General features: G+C 40.5%; 1 protein-coding gene across 1 annotated transcript in view; it reads left to right on the forward strand.

Annotated features, from left to right (window-relative positions):
- The first annotated feature begins 1,085 nt into the window (after positions 1–1,085).
- Positions 1,086–17,449, forward strand: part of SORBS1 (sorbin and SH3 domain containing 1) — a 208,431-nt gene continuing 192,067 nt past the window's right edge. Inside the window, exons 1-2 of the mRNA XM_021548366.3 lie at positions 1,086–2,587; positions 7,422–7,531. The gene's annotated coding sequence lies outside the window, so the exon portion shown is untranslated. The remainder of the gene's footprint in view (positions 2,588–7,421; positions 7,532–17,449) is intronic.

Raw genomic sequence — 17,449 nt, forward strand, 5'->3', positions numbered from 1 at the left:
GTAAATGACTGCATACTGTTGGGCTCCATGGCTAACTGCTTTTATTCTGAAAGTGGAAATAACCTCAAGTTGCACCAGGATTAGATTGGATATTAGAAGAAATTTACCCACTGAAAGGGTTGTCAAACGTTCAAACAGGGAAGTAGCATGTGTAGATGGGACACTTAGGGAAATAGCTTAGTGGTGGACTTGGTAGTGACAGGTTAGCAGCTGAACTTGATCCTCTTAGAGGTCTTTTTCAACGTAAATGAATCTATAATTCTACAATATTCTGAAGGAGTTTTCTGTTGTCTCATACCATGCCTCTCCTGTACAGTCGTGTGTTCACTCTCTTTTCCTGGGTGCGTGAAAATGCTAGTCCTAATACTCTATAAAAACGCGGCAGTGTATTTTATGGTGCAGGCACCGACAGACCGGAGGCAGCGTCCTTCCCTCCTTCCTGCCCCGAGCGAGCCGGCGCTGTGCCGGCGCTCCGGGGCCGGCCCGCATTCCCGGGGGACGCGCGGCGCTCCCCGCCAGAGGACGCGCGCCGCCCGCCGGGACTGCGGGATGGGACTGCGGGATGGGGCCGCGGGACGGGGCCGGGGAATGGAGCCGAGGGATGGGGCCGGGGGATGGGGCCGCGGGATGGAGCCGCGGGATGGAGCCGGGGGATGGAGCCGGGGGATGGAGCCGGGGAATGGAGCCGAGGGATGGGGCCGCGGGATGGGGCCGCGGGATGGAGCCGCGGGATGGAGCCGGGGGATGGAGCCGGGGGATGGAGCCGGGGGATGGAGCCGGGGAATGGAGCCGGGGAATGGAGCCGGGGAATGGAGCCGGGGGATGGGGCCGCGGGATGGGGCCGCGGGATGGAGCCGCGGGATGGGGCCGGGGGATGGAGCCGAGGGATGGGGCCGGGGGATGGAGCCGAGGGATGGAGCCGGGGGATGGAGCCGAGGGATGGGGCCGGGGGATGGAGCCGCGGGATGGAGCCGGGGGATGGAGCCGGGGGATGGGGCCGGGGGATGGGGCCGGGGGATGGAGCCGAGGGATGGGGCCGGGGGATGGAGCCGGGGGATGGGGCCGGGGGATGGAGCCGGGGGCCATCGGCTCTGCCGCTGCAGCTCCGGCCGCCTCCCACAGCAGCGCGCTGTGAGCCGCCAGCGCACCGCGCCTGCTAACCACTCAGGGCTAATTAATTGCTGACTTCGCTCTGCCGGCTTTGAAGTGAGCAGCGTTAAGTGGGAATTTGTGCGTGTAGCTTTTCCCACCAGTGTTTATTGCGTGTATTTCACGCAGCAGTTTATTTCTTAAGTTAGTAGCATTAAGATTGAATCAATGAGGTAGAATTTGTTAATTTTACTGCAGTTGTATCTTAATGCCTCATAATTAGTAAAATCCTACCTACCATTGGGATGTCATGCAGAAATTTACTTATGGATATTAAGACAATGAAACCTCAAGCTGTGATAATATGATAGTATAGCCTCAAATTTTACTGAAATATATGGAAATGAAAGGTGTTTTAGGTCTTTGATGAACTCCCCAATCTCTCAAGAGATTCCTATTTCTTGATGATCTAAAAATAATTATTATTTTCTGCTTTTGACTCAAATAATGGACAGAGTCAGCTTTCCAATGAGAGACATTTTATATACTAATTGTCCTTAAAACTAAAATAGAATGTGCTTGGACTGACCTAGCAAAGCAGTTAGGTGTGCTACTCTGCAAGACCAAACCTTGTGCCTTTATATGATATTCTTCCTGCCTACCCCATGCAGTGAGAACTGAAGAAAACCTAGATATTACTTTTGGGTTTTTTTCTTCCCCAGGGAGTATGGGGTACTGTCCTTTCCATGTAATCCACTTGAATAAGTCATCTCTGGCAGGCAGCCTTAAACACTGTGTTACTTTGTCTGGTAACTTGCTGCTACTGTGTTTGACTTAAAAGCATTTGTAACAGAGAAGAACTGTATCCTTTAATACCTGACATCCAAATAAAATTAAGTGTAATGCCACTGATAGCAGGTAAGTGTGAAAGTTCTTGTGCAGGCAGATTTCAAATGTTAAAAATTTCTAACACTTCTAGCAGCAAATGTGTCAGTGTGCTATTTGTTGGGAAGATAATCTTTTTCCGGTCCCTTGTTCTTATACAATCACTTTACAGATTTACTGCTCTTATCAGTAAGCAAATCCTCTTCCTTGGTGTCTTTTACAGCATGGGTCAAAATGACCATTGTCTGTACATTTCAGCCCAGACCAAAATTGCATATGTCCTCAAAAGTGTTGAACAAGACTTTTGAGATTGGCTGTGTTTGCTGTGTCATTCAGCACAAACATTTGATTTGGTGTCTTGAGACAAAATCTGCATGCAGAAGTGAAGTACCCAGAATGGAAAACACATATTTAAATTGATGGTGGAGGGAGGCCTACCAAGATATGGAATGGCAAAAATGTTTTTGTGTTTTGAACTCCAAGAATTATGTTTTTTGTATCGCATGGGTCTGACAGTGTTTTCTGTCCCTTCACAGCTCTCAGCAGGATTTTTCCAGTTTGAGGCAGCTGCATCATGATGTGTTGGATGAGTAAGTGGGCAGTGAAGGAGAAGGTAAGAAGATAATGACTTGCATAAAGAAATAGGAGCTGGAAAGGAACAGTGGGAATAAAATCCAGGGGACAGTTTCTGTGTAGGAGCCTGGGAGACCTGAGGGTCCAGTGCATTTCTGTTGCTGGCATTTGGGCAATGTTAAGGCAAGACATCCATATAATTGAAAAAATGTCAGAGACATACTTTGGGTAGTGCTTGAGCTCTTGCAATGTGAAGTGTTTGATAACAACTAGGATAGTATTATCCCCCTGTCTGTTCCACTGACTTTGGGGGAGTCATTTAACCTTTAGATCTCAGTTTTCCACTTCTGCAAAATATGACTGGTGATAGTGTAGAGGATAGGTTTATATGTAGGATATGCATAGATAGTGTACTGAGGGAAGGCAGGAAAGACCTTAACCTTTGAGGAAGCAGCTTTGAGAGGAAGCTGAAGGGGGCATTTCCTGACCCAGAGACTGTGCACTTTGGAAAGAGAGGAAGTCTTCAGCTAGCCTAACGAGAAGGAGAACAATATTGTGTCCCAATAATAAATCATTCTTCAGCTGAGATGAGTTCATGCTGCTGAGATCTCAGGTGCAGCAGCAAAATTTTATTTCATCTTGTATCAAATCTTGCAAGGGTTGCTCTTTGCTAAATGCTGTCCTAACCAATCTGTCTAGATTTTAAATATCTGAACACTGACATATGAATTCACCTTCTGTATTCTGATTCCCAATTTGCCTTTCTGCATCAGAAAGCATGATACAGCATTGGTTGAGCAAACTGCATCAGGCTGGTTGGACTGGTCTGCACAAACAGTTGATCCCAACTGCCCAGTACTCCAGCTGAATCACAGGTCTTCACAGCACTGCTCAAGTCCAGTTCTTGTGGCAGAGAGGAGAGTACATAAACACACTTAATTAGGCTGTTCAGGTTTGATTTCCAGGCCCATTTTGAAAATTCTATTTCTATTCTATATCTATTAAATTTCTATTTGCAGCTACAACTTCACAGCTTTTACAGTGTAATTTGACATGAGAAGTTTAGAATTTCCACAGTTGCTTTTAGATTCTCTGTGGATTTTTTGTTCTAATTCTCTCAAAAATTTGGCATTTGCCACTTGCTGTTCTGGATGACATCCATTTACATATCTTTTTTTGTACTGGAATAAAACCCAAGCTGATTCACCACTGAAATATCATCCCACTCATTTGTTTCTGTAGCTACCAGCAAGGCTGCCTTCTGCCAATGGTACATTTATGGGAGATATCCCTCATCATCTTCCCTTATCTAGCTCTGCCTAGAAATCTTTCTTTTTTGTTTTTCTGAGACTAGTAATATGTGACCTTTCAGCAGTGTTTAAATTCACTCTCTTGAAAAGAAAAGCATCTCTCTCTCTGTGGTACTGCTTGTTTTTCCCAGTTTGAAATCAACTAGCAGAATCCCAGAGGGTTTCTCAAACAGCTAACCATTAAACACAGTCAGGACCAAAGATCAATTGAAAACACATTTAGAATTAAGCTTCCTGGCCTGCTTTTAATTTCTTCAAGTCAGGGTTGGGAGTTATTACTGTGGTCAGTCTGGCCTTTCATTGTCCTATGGCTCATTCATATAAACTATCAACTTCAGGGATGCCCAACTGCTTTCTGGTTGGGTTGTGTGGGGTTTTTTTTTAATATCTTCAAATATTCCCAAAGTTATTAAAGGATTATGGGTTTAAATGCAGAAGGCATTAAATAGAATCATGTTATTGGAAACAGAACTATATTTAGGAGTCTAGAGGGAGTTTGCAAGAAACTCACTTTGCAAGCAGAATTTGGGTCATGGCACCTTAAGCTTCAGGAGCTTTCTTGAGTCTAGGATCTGGATTTCTGGCAGACTGAAATATTATTTCTGTTCAGATAGAGCTATACAGGCACAAAAGGATATATAGCTCCAAAGGGTTTACAGTTCAGATAGAAATCAGGAATAGTCAGTGGTTTGGCTCAGCTTACCTATGCCTTTAGGGGACAGAAGGGGAATCCTAAATGTAATTTGTAACTAGCTCTGGGTGTTAAAATGACTGAAGCACCTTCAGCTCTGTTTGTAGTTGTCCTGAGCCAGAAATCTTTCTCTTGTGTAAGGTGTCATGCTACTGTCTTGCCATCAGAAGTATGATGCCAAGCATGTAATTTTATTGCAAATCTTACAGTAATTCCTGAGTTTGGCTTTAGGTTCTGTTTTTGTGGTGGTTTTTTTGGGGTTTTTTTTTGGGTTTTTTTGGTTGGTTTTTTTATTCTTTTCTTTTTGGGCTTTTCTTTTTTGGCTTTCAAGACAAGGTACTGTGGTCTACTTTTGGAGTTTAGGGGATTGTTAGGATATTTGAGTATTAAAAGCTGATGGCAATATAACATCACTGTCACACACCCCCACTAGAGATCTCAGGCTCTGTCAGTGTGCTGAATCTGTTTAAGGGAGCAGCATTAGTGATAGCTTCAATAAACAACAGGGTATTCATTATGAATAATGGCAGCCTAGAGCCAGCTAACTATATTTGCAGGGTGGTTTCACTAGGAAGTAGATGCTGGACAGATGGTAGTCAGATGATCAGTCATGCCACCATCTACAGTAAATCTGAGGGCTGTGGGGAGGAAGGTAATGTGTGGAACATACTTCTCATTTCTGTGGGAGCCTTGTACTTTTTTACAGGTATATAAAGGCTTACAGAAATGTATGAGTTGTTGGCTAGTAACTGTAAAGCTGCTGATATTTGGCTACAGCAAGTTAGCAAACCTTCACCTTGAAGATCTTGTTAGCCTTGTGTGACTGTGAATATATAACAGAACTCTCCAAAGGTGGTGAGACTGCGTGTCAGGTGGAGTTCTGCAGAAAGGTTTTTTTTAGGCTGGAACACTTCTTCTTTATCTTTTTATTCATTTTCTTGAAAACTTTTATATACTTTTTTTCAGTCTGCTTTCTCGTGGTTGCTCTCTATGCTGTTGTATTGCATGTCAATGTCATGGGAAGAGTATTTCAATATCTTGCTGCAACTGAGGTATGCAAGCAGATACCACTATCTCTGTAGTGACTTGGAGTCAGTATTTAACATGGCTTATGTTACGTAGTGTTCAGTCATTATCATCTTTGTTCAGCATGGGAACTAGAATTGTGTTTCCTGTGTAATAGCAAGCCTTTCCTGAGCCATCATTCCTACTGTGGATTCATAGCAGTACTGATTTTAATGTATCTTAGCTGTTGCTAAACACATTTGTTTTGCAAGCTGAAGTCAAATTACAGGACACATGCTATGCAAAGAGAACATGGTGCTTAATTGTTTTAAGCAATCTCCAATTTGTGTCAGCACAACTTCTGGGTTTTGGGATAAAACTTCTGCAAAGGCTCAAAGACTGCTCCATTAAAATGAACTCTTTTATTTCCACTACCTTTAATCAATAAAAAACAGAGCTTCCAGGGATTGTAATAATGTATCAAGTTGAATTTGCCTCTTTTGCAGCCCATCAAAAGAAGCTCCTTGACAAAAACAATATTTTTAATATCTGCTCACAAGCACCAGAGCCAAAAGGTTTCTATTTCATTTGGCAAGACACCTTCCCAAGAGCAAGACTGTGACCTGAAGCAGAGCCAAAATAAGCTCTAACAGATGCTTAGCCTAGAAAGCACCAGACTGAATGGCTAAAATTGTTTAAGATTATATGGGAAAAGAGAAGGGCAGCTACCTAGTTCTGCTTCTGACTTACTGTGTGGACAAGTTGCACTCCTTATGTTCTAGTGCTCTGCCAACTAGAGGACCCATCTCGTCTGTCTGCCACTTCAGTTTCTGGGCCTTCCATTTGTGGCTGTGAGGGCTGCTGTAGGCAATAACAGCTTCTTCTGTTCATAATAGCAGAGGAGTCTAATTTTGTCCTTTCCCAATAGACTCTGTTTAGCTTTAATAGTGAAAACTCTTTCAGAGACTTTGCTCTGGCCTTCCATTCACACTTTCCATGCTGTATCTAATACTTGCACTTGAAAAAATGTTTCAGATGCTCGTAAGATTCAAGAATTACAAAATCTGTGTTCCTGTGATGACTGAAGTTGATCTAATTTGCCACACATTTCTCCCTGCCTTTCCATTTGCTAGCTCTGGCCTTTATATAGTGCCATCTTTGCTCTGAGATCTGGTGAGAAAATTAGTAATTTTCTTGGTGTCAATTCTGTTAGTGCCAAGAAGGGGTGTGGCACTCTGAGGTAAGGACAGAGCAGGGCTGTGCTGACCAGCAGTTTAGATTGGTTAAGTCTGTGTTAAAAGTACACCCTGATGATGCTGTTCTATAACAGTTTCTGTGAAAATGCAGCTTAAACACTTGGTCATTCTCCAGATCCTGACAGTGAGAGAAGGTGAGGACAAAGAAACTAAATACCTTTCCTGCAGCACAGAGATGCCTGATCCATAACTAGAACTGAGATGATGGGTTCTTAAGTCAGACTGTAATCACAGAAATCACCAGGATATAAGCAGCTATTTGTTGTTCTTATGGAGATAGTCAATCAGTCTGGATAGCTTTCTTCAAGGTAAGAAATACCAAGTGTCAGTGCTTAGGAGAAAAGCTAAATAAATGCTGGTTGTGCTGCAGTACAGTTTGGGACAGAGTCTTATCTCACTGACTGTGATGCCTGCCTGGGTAGGCCTTCTATCCAGGGTAATTGATACCAGGATGTCTTGTGAAATTAAAATTTTCTAGAGCTTGAGGCAGAGAAAAAATCAAGTGGCAAGGATACCAACACTGTTTGTACATCCCTAAATTCAAAGAAATACATGTTTGTATATGTGACTTTATGTACTTGACTGGCTCTGACACTGGGTTTCTTCCCTCAGCAAAGTTCAGAAGGAGCTCTGCCTTCCCATGAAGCCTGTTCCCATGGAAATAACACAATATGATTGACCTCCTTTGCATAAACTCCAGCATGGCTGAATCCAAGGAACAGGTAATCTCATTCCATAACTGTTGCCATCTGAAATCCATGATCCCAGTGGACAATAGTGGTGAAGAAAGATTGCTGAAAAAGAGTCATTTGCACTTAAAAATACTCAGCATATCTCAGAAGCATGCTGTGATGGGATATATATTAAACTAAGTTAACATTAGTGCTGCCATGGAGCACTACTAACGAACAGGAGATGTCCTTTGAGAGATGTTTGTTCACCACTTTTTCAATATCTTCTCTAGGGGTTCCAAAAGCACTGACTTGGACTAGTCACAATCCTGGTAAATTATTATCCTGATATAACTCTAATGAGGTGGTATCAGCATGGTGATAGCAGACAAAGCTCTTGGGAGGTTAGGATCCAGGGGAAGCTATTGAAAATCTCAGCTTGATAAAGAGCATCTGATTCTCCCTAGAAGTTTGACATTGTACTAAATATGCATCAGCTGTGCTACCAAGAATGCATTCTTGGAAAGAGCACTGCCACAAATATCTCTTTCCCTGTATTTCCTATGACTCAGTTCTGCCACATCTTGAACAAGATCACTGCCTTGCCAACTGCTTGGTTTGTATGGCTTGGCTAGAGCTGGTTTTGGGAGACATTTGAGCTTTAATTTGCTCTCTGCTCCAGTGAGGTCTGGTAGAAGAGAAGGCTTTCTTCATCCTGTATTTAAAGAAGCCTCAGTGGGTTGCTCTAAAGAACTGGGGTATTGGCTTCAGCTTCAAGTTAATGAAACCATAGCAACATGCTGTGGGACGGAGCAGTGGATGGGCTATATAGTTGTTCTATAGCTGTACAGTTGTACTTATAGCTGTATAAGTGAGAGTAAGCCTCCAATACCTGATTTTAAACAACTCCTACAAGTTTAGTTAAGACTCTGCATTTAACAGTGAGGAGTCTAGGACATAACAAGCTATTGAGATTTCATCTAGTTGAAGCTAGATATACTTGCTTTAATGTAACTGTAAGGAACTCTGTCTTCACAGGGGGACTAAACATAATCTGACACCAATTGTCAATCTATAAACACAGACAAAATCACAACAAGCAAGACATGCTGATTATTGGCTAGAAAATGCCAGGAAAACTTAGGTGGTTCAAGGAGCAGCTGGCATGTTACTCTTTAATGAGGCAAATTCTTTTCCAGGTTGGTTTGACCTCAGATTGTATTCTTTATTCCCTTATCAGAATTGATGATCTGTGAGTCCAGGATACCATCTTTTAAATAATGGCTGTATCATTTATCACAGTTTTCCTCTCCATTGTGAAACACTTCAATTCAACAAAACCTAAATTGCTGAGGTCAATCTCTTTTCTGTACTTGTAGGGTGTTTAAGTGCTATCCTTAAGAAGCCTTACTCCAAACACTTCCTGATGCTCTAATAAACCAAATTAAAAGCAGTGTTTATTCTTGAGCATTATTAATTTGAAGTATTTCTGGCTTATAGGAAATCTTAGCTCAAGTCTGTTCCAATTCAGAATAAACACAGTGTTCACAGTTATCTGCAAATTCAAAATTTTATGTGACCCCTTGGACATGGGATTTGTTGCATGAAATAATGTGTTCACTTATTACACAATTAAGGGCTTGGCAAGCCAAAACAGCTGATTAGAATTGGGAAGCTTTGAGATTCTCAGCCTAGAAATTCTGCCTTGTGAGGAGGAGTACTGGAAGCCCAGGTCTGTGCTTTGCCTCAAGTTCTCTAGGTTCCAGGTTACCTTGGAAAAGAAGAGTAAGGGCTTTTACTACCTGTAGTCCTGGTTGATGCACTAAATACTGGATTAGTCAGACTAGACTAGAAATTAGAGTAGATAGGGCTTGAGCTAACTTGATTCCTTTTTAATTTTTTTACTACATCTACCAGTGAGGTCCTACCTGCTTTTAGTCTTCTAGCAACTGGCAAAACAGAAGAATTGTGTGTATATAGAACTGTAACAAGGTGTGTTTTTATGTGAAGAGGTACTTGGGTTTCTCAGTCCTGAGACTAGATTGAAATTTATCACAAACAAATGCACTGGCAACTAGAGAAGAATTAAATATAGCAGTGCACCTTACTTGGGATGCACGCTTGCACTGGGAATCTGTGATCCTGTTCTACTCTGTTTTTGGTGTGTGGGTCAGGAGTGAGGAGGGTGAGAACACTGATGCATTAACAAATAATAAGAGTTGCAGCTCATAGCAAGGTAGGGTGTGCTTGAAATGTCTAGTACGACACAAATTAAACCACTTTGTTTTTCCATTAAAGAGAAGCTGATGAAGTATTACCTCTAAGCATTTTTTCTGACTATCTTAATGCAGTTTATATCTATAGAGTCAGAGATATCTGCATAAGGTTAGATACTATGTTATGGACAATGTGCTTTAGGGTAGTGAACTTCGAGGTGTTCTTGGTCCAGTCAAGTTTCAGCTGCTTTTGGTTGATCTAAGACTTGCCTGTTGTATGAAAGCTGGTGGTGATTCAATCTCCTAAACCTTACTTCTGAAGTACTGTGTTCCAATATTTTGAAGGCCTGGGTTCATTCATCTGAATCTTTTAAAGCATTGGTATCAGGCTGCTCAACATGTTCCTTGAGCACTAATTTAGTCAAAAGTGTACAAATGTTCTTTATATAAAAATGCAAGAGTGTTTCTCTGAAAAGCTATTTTAACTCCACGTGGCTATGTGAATCATCAGGATTAGTCAGCTGGTGGCATTGCATAGAAAAAGAAGCTGTTTCTTACTTAGGATGAATTTGTCTTTCAAGTTTTGGCACCTTTTTTTTTTTTAATAGCATTGTTTGTGTTGCATTTTAAAAGATTGTTATGTTTTACTGACATTTCCTTTTTTCAGTTTTACTGATGAACAGTGTCATTTCTGTCCTATAGGGAGGACAGAAAGGAGTTAATGTTGTATGTAAACAATGTCATGTGGTAGGGCTTTTAAATCCCTGTTATTTGTAGCAGGAAAATAATGAGAGTTACATATCAGCCCTGTAGATGCCTGTCCATATGACTGAATGAATTGAAAGTTGATGACTTTGTATTATAGTAATTTTGAGAAATTTATTTGGGCAAGTGACTTTCTTTCTTGGGTTTCCTGACATCTGGCAACTGTATGCAAAGCAACCAAGTGAATATGAACTGCCACATTTGGTTGGTTCTGGTTTACAGGTCAGCTAGTAATCCATACTTGCAATTCCTTGTCAACTATTATAAGGGATGGGAAGATAATTCTGCACTGTGAAAGTGTCTTCCCAAAGGAATAAAAACCCCTGTTATCCAAACTACCAAAACTGATAGTAAATAACGCATTCCCCTGTATGTCATCTGTGACCTTTTCAAACTGAGGGATGCAGCTTGAGGACTGGCCCGTGAACTTCTGAAGAACTGATAGATCCACCCTCAATCCAAACATCTCTGGGTGGTTCTCCTTTCCTCAGAGGAAGGGAACTGCTTCTAGGAGCACACTCCCATGCCTGTTACACAACTCAAGCATGCAGGCATGCAAATAGGTGATCTTGATACTATCAACCCCCTAAAGAGACTGACCTTTTTGCCTCCGCTTTCAGGAACTTCGGCTACCTTCTCTATTGTCAGGGAGGGCAATGGGAGTGGCTTCTAATTTCTCCAGAAAGCAATATGAAACACTACAGTGTAGCATTGTTGAGGCTCCACAAGAAGGGACTTCTTGCAGAAGAAAGTGGCAGGGCAGAGCAGATGAAATGATGAGCCAGAGGCTCTTCAAGGTTTAATGCACAGTTTAGGAAGAACCTTTTCAGTTGTGTGTGAGACTATGCTGTTTATCCACATTTCATGGGGCTTGCTTTTACCCATAGCAAGCACTGTCAAAAATATTTAAACAGATCTTCAAAGCATCGTCAGATGTTTGAGACCAACAGTCAGCCTCAGTTTTGTTGAGATGGTGACTGATACTAAGAAAAATCAATACTTGAGGGCTTTTACAGCAGAGAACACAGCTGTAAAATAGCAAAATAGGATGATGGCGTTTGTTGACTTGATACGTACAATGCCATTGATTTGAAGAGGTATATTGTAATTTTGATTCCTAGAAGGCCATTTCTCTTCTTAATGTGGAGAAGGGACAAAATAGTTTCTTGGAGAGCTGGGGGCTAGGAACAAGCTGGGAATTGGAGTGTGTCCAGTGTAATGGATAACTGAGGTAGCTGTAGTGGTACTAGTGTAAAGACATCAAAATTCTGTGGATTTGGCTGTGAAATGTCTGAATATATATTTCTAGAGAAAGCTTTCTTTTTGGTTTCAGTAGAGACCCAGGTGCTGAGGAAAAAGGAAGACACAGGAATAAAAGAGATGGAAGAACTTGTAAGTAAGATTGCTTATGTTGAATTCCGGATGAACAGCAGGATACAGTTTTCACTGCTGCTGGAAATTTTTAAACAGCAAGAAGATAAATCTGTGAAGAAGGAAACATACAAAACTACAAGATAGAGGTATATGAGAATCCTTGAAATAGCTTAGAAACAGGAAGTTGTTCTTAGTGTATCTATTTGGTAAATGCTCTATTAGAATTCTTGCTGCTCCTCAGAAAATTCTGCAGACTTGTAAACCAACTGTTTATTTCCTTCGGTCCTAATCTTATGTTTGCACGAAAAGCATTTGGAAGCTTGAACTTAGGCTGAATTGTCTTTCTATTTCTTCAAATTGTGGTCACAGAAGTTGGTTCTGTTGTTCATTACAAATTAACCATTATATCTGAACTCCTGAATTTGTCTGCAATTTGTTCTGTTACTGGGTACTGTTAAACTGGAAAATGAAAAGTCCAGCAAAATAATATGAACAATTGTGTTGGTTTAAGTATGCAGGTCCAACCACCAATCTTGTGATTGTATTGTAACTGTGTTTTCATTTTCTGCCTATAAAATGTGACAAATGCTTTCTTCTTCGCATCATATATAAAATTATATGTTCTTTAGGATGGTGGCTTTTCCATTCAAAGCATTCAGATGATCCTTTGAGTCCCTTAAGCACCCAGTGCTGTTACCAAGAAAATGTTTCTAAGTCTTTTACTGCTGCCTCATTATCCAAGCTGAGCAGAATGGTCAGTCTGCACTCACGGGGATGGTATACTAAATGAAGTCTTAGGATTAAAAAAAAATTATTTCATGGTATTCTTGACATCACCTGTTTATCTTGACATCATGATGTTTCAGGTGGTTTTTTGGTAGTTTTTCTTTTTTGCAGCCAGTCTGATTTTGAAGGGTGGGAAGAAGGATGTTCTCTCTGTTTTGTGCTTTTTCATGGATTAGTCTGTTGCATTTGTAAGTTTAAAAAAAAAACAAAAATAGGAAAAATGAAGAGCCTATCTGACCTAGCTCAAATGCAATATTCTGGAAATACAATTTTCACTGGCAGAGTTAACAGCCTTCCAAAAGATAACTATTACATGGATATGCATTTCTGTTTTGACATTGTATATGTCTAGCATGATATATTTATCGAAAGATAATTGATTAAATTAAAGTAGCTCAAAACCACCTCCAGCTGAAAAATCACACAATTTATACAATATAATCCTTGGGAAGCTTTGATTTGTGTCTTTTGGATCAAATTACTTTTCAAAGTTGGAGATGACTTTTGAATTTTGGATCCTCTTTCATGAGTTTAACATGTGATCAAAAGGGCAAGTTTGTCATCTAGATTCTCTGTGTTTGCTGGTTCAGAATATATTGGTTGTAGCTCTTCTAAGAATCACTTCAGTATATTTTCTGGAAAATAACAATAAATATTAACAGAATATTATGCAATGGGTGATGCTGCAGTCGACTCCTGTGTGTCCCCAGAGATGAGTTCATGCAATTGTGTGCTAAAACAACTGCCAGGCGAGGGAATTGGGTAAGTGTTCTCTGTTATGATACCTGTCTGAAGGTCAGTTGTGAGATGTGGGATATCTCCAGTATAAATACCAGTAGACACTGCCAAGCTGGTTAGGCACACTGCCAGGCACTGCACAGTTAGGTATGTACTGCTGAACACAACATTCTTCAGAAAATCAAAGCAACAGCCACAGAATGGAAAGCTACTAAATAAGTGCATTGCAGAACACACAAGGGAACAACTTAGAATCTAGCCCTTCCCTTCATTCCTCATTTAGCCTTCCCACAGGGTGAGTACTAGGAAAGATCAGTTTAAGTCACGAGTTCTAAATTTGTCAAAAATACTTAAATATTTGTTCAGTAAATACAGGTCACCTGAAGGCAGAGAAGATAGTTTGTGATGGGCAAGTGAGAGATCATGCTGTGTAACATTGTCATGCAGTTCATGGTATTTGAGGTTGGCCTTTCTCTTTTGGCAGTGCACAATATTTTCTGAAATCGGCACAAACCAGTATATTCTGACTCGAGAGCTCTCTGACCTGTGAATCCATTCCTAGCAAGGGTTAGGATTTAAAGCATCCATCCTTAAATTGTCTTGAGATGCAAGTCATTCTTCCCACACAGAGTGGTACTCTTGTAGTCGATTAAAATGATCTGGACAGAATGCTATTTTATATAGTTAAATTTTGAGTTCTGAAGTTTGTTGCTAATTTAATAAATTGTCTTTTTCTTTCCTCCCCAGTTGCCATTACATTTCCCCCCACAGACATTCAATTTTATTTTGATCCTTATTTGCCTAAAACCTCTCTATATATGATTTTAGAAACACTAAATGTTACCAATTACACTACTAAACTCTGTAGTGAATCTTTCTCCATCCCAGTTAGGGCTAAAACATGCAATGTAGTGGCTATAGCAAGCATCTTGCATGTTTGAGAACTACAGAATAGCATTTTGGTACCCTGGCTTACAGTAGCACCAGGAGTTAACTTGTTGGAATAACTGACAGCCAGTGGGGCTGGAGATCCACACGGTGGCAATCTCTCTGTTTCTGAAGATCATTATACTCAGCTGGTGAAGGGTCTGCAGCACATGTTTTATGAGGAGCAGCTTAGGGGATTGGGGATGTTTAGCATGGAGAAAAAGAGGTTCAGAGGAGATATTGCTCTCTACAACTGCCTCCAAGGTAGCAAGTGACAGGACAAGAGGATATGGCCTCAAGTTGCACCAGGGAAGGTTTAGATTGGATATTAAGTTCTTCACTTACAAGGTGGTAAAGCATTGGAATGTGCTGCCCTGGGAAGTGGTGAAATCACCCAGAAGTGCTCAATAAGGCATGTGACCCTTGGGGTTTAATGTTGAATATATTGGTACTGGGTTAATGTTAGGACTAGATCATCCTAGAAGTGTTTTTTCTGACCTTTGAACCTAGGATCTGATAAGTTTTTGCAAGCTGCATTTGCAGAAAAGGTAACAGTGTGCCCAGAGAAGCAGTAGTTTGATGCTTCCTGTGACATGGAAAACCTGTGTACAGCCTACTTTCATGAAATAACATAGAAGCAGAAAGAAGATGGTTTTCAGCGTTTATTTGCTGCTTTATGTCACTAAGTCGTTTGTTTTGGTAGTGTGGTGCATTACAGGGCACGAGACCAGAATGTTCTCTGCTGCTTCCTGGAAACCTGCTAGTCTATGTAGTTAGCTTGCTAGTGCTTGATTCCTTCTTTGTTATGTTGGGTTTTCAAAACCGTTAATTCCTTTGCATTCTGTCGGAAGATGATATGTTCCTCCAGGCAGTTGAGAGAATAATCTGTAAGCATTGTGGTTTTGGCTAGTGTACTAGAAATGCTGGCTCAGGCCAGGCTGCTCAGATGGGCATTCCTGGGACTACAGAACTGTTATAACTGAAGTCAAAGGACAGTAGCTAGAGATCTGGAAGTGCTTCCCCTCTATGCATTTTTAAGGTAGTGTCAATGCAGAGAATAAGAGACTCCCAGCTACCAGCTCAGTATAAGATGGTCTTTTATTTGGTGGAAATAGTGTGTGTGTTGTTGGAAGGAGCTGTCTTTATGGAAATGAAGAAAGATTTTATAGAAGTCTTCCCCATAGAAGACTTGGGGGAGTATCATAGCAAGCCCAGAGTAGCACATTCACTAAGTGTTCACCAGATTTTTCTAAGGTTTTTTTGGAAGACAGTTTCACTGACCTGCATGTGCTGCCTGAAAGGAGCTGGAAATCATCTGGCATCAGTACATATCTGCAGTGTCCTTCTGCAGGCCTGGTGTGAACAAGGTGGTTATCTGGGGTAGTTGATAATGGCATGATCTTAAGAAAGATCTTGAGTTGCCAAGATGTACTGCTGAAGTAACTTAAGTGGTAGTTTGTTCTTCCTTTTTGTTTTAATTTCTTTTACCTTTATGGTTTCCTTCATTGACCTTGTACCAAGAGAGCAGGGGAAAGGAATGACAAAGAAATGTAGAAATAGAGGCTAAGCACTGAATGCTGAAAGGTGTTGCCTTACAGATATCTATGCTTGCTTAGCACAGTCTGAGTTTTGGAAGGATGCAGTGTTCTTTGTAGTTTGCTGGGGGCGGGGGTTATTTTATGTTACACCTTGCATAAGATTGATTGCACAGAATATGATATTCAGGTACTACAATTTGAAGAAAGTCTGGTAGAATGATGATTCTACTTATGAGCTACCAATGTCCTACAAGTTTGGGTTTTTTCTATTTAACACTTTCCAGAAGTTCATTGAATTATCTTAGAAATTTAATTATTTTAGAAATAGTCATGCCAACTTTTTTTAACCTTTAAAGGTGGATGATTTTTTTAATCCTCTACCTTTCCATTTTTAGAAAAGGGAAAGTATCTGGGAATACCAAGAACACTTACTACATTTAGTTATTAATATTTAAAATCTCCAATTCCCAGAAATGCTGCTTCCAAACTTGTCATGCAGCATGTATTTCACATGCTGGTGAGGACAAAGTTGCCTGGTTGTCCTATAAGAGAGAAGACCTTCTATTTTGTGATTTTCACTGTTACTAGGGCTTTAAGTATTTTTCACAGATTGAGGAGAGAGTCTACAGAGTGCTAAATTGCCAGTTTTCTTTTTCATTCAAGGATCAAATGCTTGTCTTCAGTGGGTAATTGTATGTTGAGAAGAAAATTGAAGGGGAAAGGAGGATGAGTATCAACTGAAAATACTTGATGTGAAACATCCAAAATTATACCAAGACTTAGTCATCTACTGTCCATTTTAAATTATAAATGCCATTATTTTTCTAATGCAGTTGATGAGATGCTAAAGCATTGTCTTGCCGTGTGTGCTGGCAGCTGTAAAATAATATCACAATACAAAAGCACAGATTAGTGGCTGACATGACAAAATTGATCTGCAAATTCTATAGCTTTGTTGAAAAGCAATCTGTAGAATCTTTTTCCTTTTTTTTTCCCCTCTCTGTAGAATCTTTTTCCTTTTTTTTTTTCCCTCTCCAGTACTTCAGAACATTTTTTCCATTTCTGCCCTGTGACTCAGATTTTAGTATTTAAAGGACTGATATAGCATGAAAAAATCTGAGCACAGAAATGTTGGTTTTGGAAGCATACTGTAATTGAAATTGGAGAGGTATTGAACTAAAAGAGCTATGGCAGACTAGAAAGGAACAAAAGTACTAAACCTGGGATTTGTTAGTGTAGTTTCCACTTCATGAAAATAGAACTATCCCAGAAACTGAACAACTATTTTGAACAGACTTCACAATGGATCTCCACAGTTTTTAGCTTGCCTGCATGAAAAGCCTTGCACTTTAGGGGATATTTCTTATTCACATGCTAAATTAATTAATTAGATGTTCAGTGGCTTGCACTCTGCAAGCTAAGAAATGCAGTTATTGCCCACCTGAAAAGGCTTATATTTGATCTTAGCAGAATTGTGCTAGGTTCAAGTATTCCTCTTAAATGTTGTCTAAAGATTACACCTAAAATAGTAGAAATTGTGTATGGGTAATAAATCACAGATATAATGGAGACTTTTACATTGAAATTACAGACCAGGGCAACACCATATCTTGTACTTGTGACCC

This window comes from Lonchura striata, chromosome 7 (assembly GCF_046129695.1).
Source record: "Lonchura striata isolate bLonStr1 chromosome 7, bLonStr1.mat, whole genome shotgun sequence".
NCBI lineage: Eukaryota > Metazoa > Chordata > Aves > Passeriformes > Estrildidae > Lonchura > Lonchura striata.